This window comes from Bremia lactucae, linkage group LG1, assembly GCF_004359215.1.
Source record: "Bremia lactucae strain SF5 linkage group LG1, whole genome shotgun sequence".
Taxonomy (NCBI): domain Eukaryota; phylum Oomycota; class Peronosporomycetes; order Peronosporales; family Peronosporaceae; genus Bremia; species Bremia lactucae.
Window position 1 is genome coordinate 12058923 of NC_090610.1, and position 6051 is coordinate 12064973.

Below are 6051 nucleotides of genomic sequence, written 5' to 3' on the forward strand. Positions count from 1 at the left end.
TTGATCTAATAGCGCATCCGAAGTTAACTTCGGAGATAACTCAATTGTCAACGCTTGAGCCGAAACGGTTCTTGCGCGATCTTCGTAGTGGCAAAGTCAAGCAGATCTGCGTACGTGTCACAGATGACAACTACGTGGCCGATATTCCGTCAGCAATAGTATTTCCTGAGAACGAACAAGTTTTCAGTAGCTCATCGATGGACGGAAGTGTCCTCGAAGAGAAGACTCGGATAAAACGTTTTACGCCCCAATCTAGGGCCATAGGTTCTGGACCTCCGTTCTCTTGTAGTCTCGGAGGATGATAAGCTCCAGAGTGGACAAAAGTCTGTTTAAGACTGAAGTTCTCCTGTTCCGCTATAGAGATCGCTTTGTTGAGCGACTCTAATTCAAGCCGGAACAGATGGGTCTGAACAGGACCGTCTTCAAGACATTTAATAAACCCAGTTACCTGTGTTTGTTCATCTATTGGATGACTAACCATTCAACTTACAACTTATCCTGTAGATCACGCTTGCCCTGCTTCAAATCCAGGAGCTCGGCTCTACCCTGAATTTGGCACGTGGCGGCTCAAATATTTGTCTGTGTCGGGTCTTAAAGACCTCATACGACTCAAAAACTAATGGGTTTTAAAAACTAATGGGTCGTGAAGCTTGAGCCCCAAGGCCTAAGATTTGGCACGTCCGGCTAAGGTGGACATGCCAAACTTCACTTTCGTCGCATCATCACTGATACGACGAGCTTATATGGCATCGTTTAATCGACGATCCATCTCAAAAGGGAGTCGCCTTCGACTGCCTTAAACTTAGAGATTTCTATCTTTAAGCTTTCGGGTTGACGCGGAAGCTTCGGCCCATTAGCAGTAGGTAAATGCTGCTGTCTCAATAGCTCCAATTGTTGGGCACCCTGTTCTCTCAACAAATATGTGTGTTGTGAGCCTTGCTGGTAAAGCAAGGCTACTTTTTTTTGGGCCCCGTCGAGTTCGTGTTGAATGAAATCGGCTATGGCCGCATGCCGTTCATCTCTGCTCAGAGTGTACGGCATAGCGCCAACGGCTGGCCTGCCTACGACCGAACTCATTCGTTCGATCGCTCTGCATTCAATGTCACTCAAATGAGTAAACCCTCCACGCGTGGCGTAATAGCCTTCTTGAGGTTCTAAAAAGCTCCCTTTTTCTTCATCCATCATGTCCATTTTGGATGAAATGTGCGTAGGCCGTTGAACGGACTGCGAAGTGCTACCAGGTGTAACGGGGGGGGGCACCCTTCACTAGTACTGATCAGTACTAGCTAACCTTACACTGATTATAGTATAGGTTATGTGCCTCGAAACTGCACGTACACAAAGGTATATATGAATGTTTCTTATGAAGCTGAGGGTCTCTAGCCTTAAGGTCTTGACTAAGGCTTTAAAATAGAGAAAAGCAAAATTGTATTAAAATGTTCAGTTTCCTATGTAACGACCTTCTATCTACTACTGAACTTATTGAATTTATAATTAGCTTAGTATGGCGCCTCCTTGCGCAACGCACATTCGTGTCTCATAACGATTGGCGGGGTCGATTAAGACTTAAATTAATCAGTAATAGAGCTTATGTCTTATTGCATTAATATTACCCAATTTGGTAATATTGAATCCATTTAAGTCAAAATTAATTAAGATAATTTTTTTGTACTGCTTTATTTATTTTCTCTTTTAAGAAATAATATTAATGTAGCGGGACACCCCGTCACAACTAATGTGTCCGTTCCACTGCCAGCTGATCAGTCGCAACTTGGTCACGAGATAAATTTTTGACCGTCACCGCTAACTCACGACGACGGGATCGCTTCAGATCAATGTCCTTCCTTAAATAATGGAGGGTGTGATCTAAATAACGATGTCGACTCGGGTTCGGTAAACAAGGTGAACCAATTTTCCCTCCTCCACCACATCAATTGACGGAAAGCTTCTCGAACCACCGTGATGTGAAAAAGATTCGAATGAGTTGTCTCGTTCGGTGGCGAGAGTATCCACCTTCGCAAGGGTCCATCACAGAACGAGAGCTTCTCACGCTTGTAAAAGGATTGGACGCTTTCAATCCCTTCGCGCATCTTACAAGAGACGAGCGTCCTCCAATGGGCTTGTTAAGGGAGTATGTCCCCTTAAGGGCATGTGCAAGAGACCCCCCACTAGAAGCAAGGTAACCCTGCTTTTTTAGACAAACGATGCAGCTTGTAGCGTGCACTGACTACGGTCCGTTTTTCGAACCGTTCACGGAAAGCATCCCAGGCCTCGCGGCCTATGCTATGCACATTCTGTACAAATGTTTCCCAAGTTTGAAACGAAAGAGTGACATCCTTTGCCCGCTTACATGTGTACCACCGATGCCCGAAAAGGCATCGATGAAGAATTCTGTTTCGTCCTCACCAGGCTTGTGAAGTCTGGATGAGTCGAATAACCGATACGGTATCGATCGTTGGTCATACTAGACCAACGAGTAAGGTTGCAGGCTTCGTTTCGGGAGCAACCTGCAAAATATTGTGGTCCCGCTCCCGTTGGCTCATGTTAACGTTAACGCTAGCATAACTCTTGGAGTGATCCTTAGAATCACTCCGTCCCTGGTGATGCATACTGACATCACCAGAGTTATTGTTGAAGTCATCACATGATGACTTCGGACGAAAAGGTCTGGCGAACTGACAAACAACTTCGTCATCACCTCATCTCCTTTTAGGTTGTCACGTTAGAACCGTAGGTTCCACAGACATGGCACCGGTTAATTCGGAGACCTTAACAGTTGTCACCGAGTCAAACGATGACGCCGACTCGGCCCAGTCACCTACAATGGGAGTAGCAGGTGACATATACCAGTCACCTCCAGATGGAGTAGGTGGTGACTTTTTCCCAACAGTAGACGCTAATGCGTCTACTGAAACATTCGCACCGCTAACAGCTGCAATGAGCCGTGCAGCTGCCAGCTTTGCTGCCTCACAACGACGCGCACGGGTTTCGATACCATGCGCTAACGAATCGTTTTTTGAGAAAAAAATTAATAATGCATAAATTGGAGCTTTTAAATAGGAAACCAATAATGCTAAAATTAACAGCGAAAGACGTATTAGTATTTCTCTGTCACTCCACATTTGTCACTATTGTGACTGTTGGTTAAGGGGCGTGGTTGATGTAACGGGGTGCCCCGTTCCATAAATACTATTTCCTATAAGAGAAATAATTAATATAATTTACTATGAGAGAAAATAAATAAAGAAGCACAGAACTATTATCTTTATTTAGTCTGACTTACTAATTGCAATATTACAAAAATTGATAGTATCGATGCAATAAGTCATCAGTTCTATCGATTGGTTGATTTAAGTCTAAATCAACCCCACCAATTGTGACAAGGCACGATTGGGCGGTGTGCAAGTACGTCTTCGGATGTCTAGCTAAGGATGAATTTAACTTTCTTTACTTCTACCAACTTTTGCGGAAGTGCTTCATATAAGCGTATCTTAGTGCTCTTTTTGGTATTCACCATGAGCCACAATTTCCCTATGCTTCAGTTTTTGTCGGCTTTGGTTCGTAATTTCTTTGTTGAAAAAGCAGCTTGCTATATAACATGATAGTACGCATATATTGCGAAGTCTTTTTGCAGTCGTTTCGAGCTGCTAAAGCTGGGAAGGCCTGCATAAAGGTTTCTCAATATATATTCTAGTTATAAACAAGTTGCTATCATTACGCTACTCTCATAAATACAGAGGTAGGTAATTAGGGTGTGTGGCATTTTCAGTCTCCAAATATAGTTTAGCGGGGTTTAAAGACGACTCTTACAGAATAATTGTCAAGTTTGCGATATAGCGGTATAATGAAACTGACCTTTTTTATTCTGTAGTTTTTTTATCTTTTTAAAACAAACGGACGGGGAGGGGGTATGGTTATACCAAAAGGGTGTGTGCCTATACCGGTTCCCTATTGTTTATTCTTTTTTATAACCCCCTATCCTCTTTTTATAAGAGTATCTAAATTCCAATGTATTTTAAAAAGAAATGTAGTTGCCAAAAATATACCCCCCCTACCCAATAGGTAAGGGTAGCGGAGCTACCACGCTACTAAAGTCAGAGGAAGACTTTTAGACTCAGAGTCTCTTAGTTCTATGGAACTAATGGGTTTAACAACTCAGGGAGTCGTAAAGCTATTAAGCTTAATGAATCCTAGTTTAAGGGATTCAGGGGTTTGTTATTAATAATATAAATAGCTTAATTTTTAATAGCACCGGGTCACGTGCGCTTCATCCCCGACGAAGTAGAACCAAGTGGCAACTAGTACCAGAGTATTCCCCTTGAAAGCTTCTATCTCTTACAGATCAAATGTGCAAGCCTTAGGAAGGCACTTAACGCTTTAAGATCAAAAGGGGAACTGCACTTTATTAATTAGCTAATTTAAAAAAAAATTTCGGCAGCCATATTTATATCTGGCGGGACCACATTTGTAATGGGGCACACATCGTTGGAGAACCGTTGTTGTGGTACATTTACTTAATGGGTAACATACCCTTTTTATCTAATTTCTTAAATAGTTAGTTACTTAAATCCCATTTATTATGGGTAATAAATGTGGTCGCCGCCAGATATAAATCTGGCGGCCAAAATCTATTTTAATTAGCTAGGGTAAGGTTTTTAGATTTAAATAATTAAATAAAGTGCAGTTCCCCTTTTGATCTTAAAGCGTGAAGTGCCTTCCTAAGGCTTGTGCATTGATTGTAAGAGATAGTAGCCTATCTATAGTATATCCTCTTGGGCACTAGTTGCCACTTGGTTCTACGAACCCCTGAAACCCTTAAACTAGGATTCCTTAAGCTGATAGCTTGTACGACTCCTGAGTTGTTAAACCCATTAGTTCAATAGAACTAAGTGACTCTCTGAGTCTGAAAGTCTTCCTCTGACTTTAGGAACGAGGTAGCTTCGCTACACCTGAGAGCACTCGTAGTCAATCTACGTCTGAGTCTTTACAAGACTAATTTCTCACGAAAATAGAAGAGGTTCCAGAATTGTCAGAAGCGCAACGCGCCGCTTATGACAAGCTCAAAACTTTTTTCGGGCTTGAGCACGTGGAATTTACTATTTCGTAAGGACCAGAGGTCCTGCATGCAAGGCTTGAAGCCTTCATGCGGTACGAAGCCTCCCTGATTGGTCAGGTACAGAACCATTTAGCGGAATCTATGCCAACCCGGTACATCTCTGTACCTGACTCAGCTATTCGAATGTAAAACAGATGGTGGGTTATTACATACCACATCTTGGAATTCCTTAATTAAGGAATAAAAGGGATCAGTAGGATCTTTAAGGATTGATGACCCACTTCGCGCACTAAGTGCAGCTTTTGTGTCATCCAGGACAGCTTCGTCGAGAAGTGACGATGAGTTTAACTCAACCATAGGTCGAATGACCACCATTTCAGATAAGTCACCAGCTTTTAAGGCTCGACCGCACTCATCAATAGACATTTGTCTAGCTCTAAAAGAGCATGTAATGAGGGGATTGCCGCAAGGATAACTTCCCCCTCAATGTTACCGGTTACGCTATTTCAAAGCTTACTCTTCATCGAGCGGATTCGTAATAATGTTGGACTCAGGGTCCCGTATCCTGCTCAATGCAGTTAAGACATCAGCGGGACCACGTTCTGGGAACGGATTCGAGGCTTGCCAACGTTCGTCCGGAGGAGAAGGCGTGAGCGAACGCCGCTCTTTTTCCTTCTCCTCTGATTGAGAGTGACTTTCAAGTCCACCATTCCCTCATCGTCGAGGAAGGTGCTCAGAGTCTGTGACTCACGCTTGATTGTCATTAGACAAAAGAATGGAAAACACAACCAAACGGTTAGCTGTTTAGGTTCCAACCTCAAATAGGAAATGAAGCGAATGTTGTCACTCGGTGTCAACAGTCTGATGGGGGAGGGTGTAATGGGGCACACATCGGTTGGAGAACCGTTGTTGTGGTACATTTACTTTATGGGTAAAATACCCTTTTATCTAATTTTAAAATAGTTAGTTACTTAAATCCCATTTATTATGGGTAA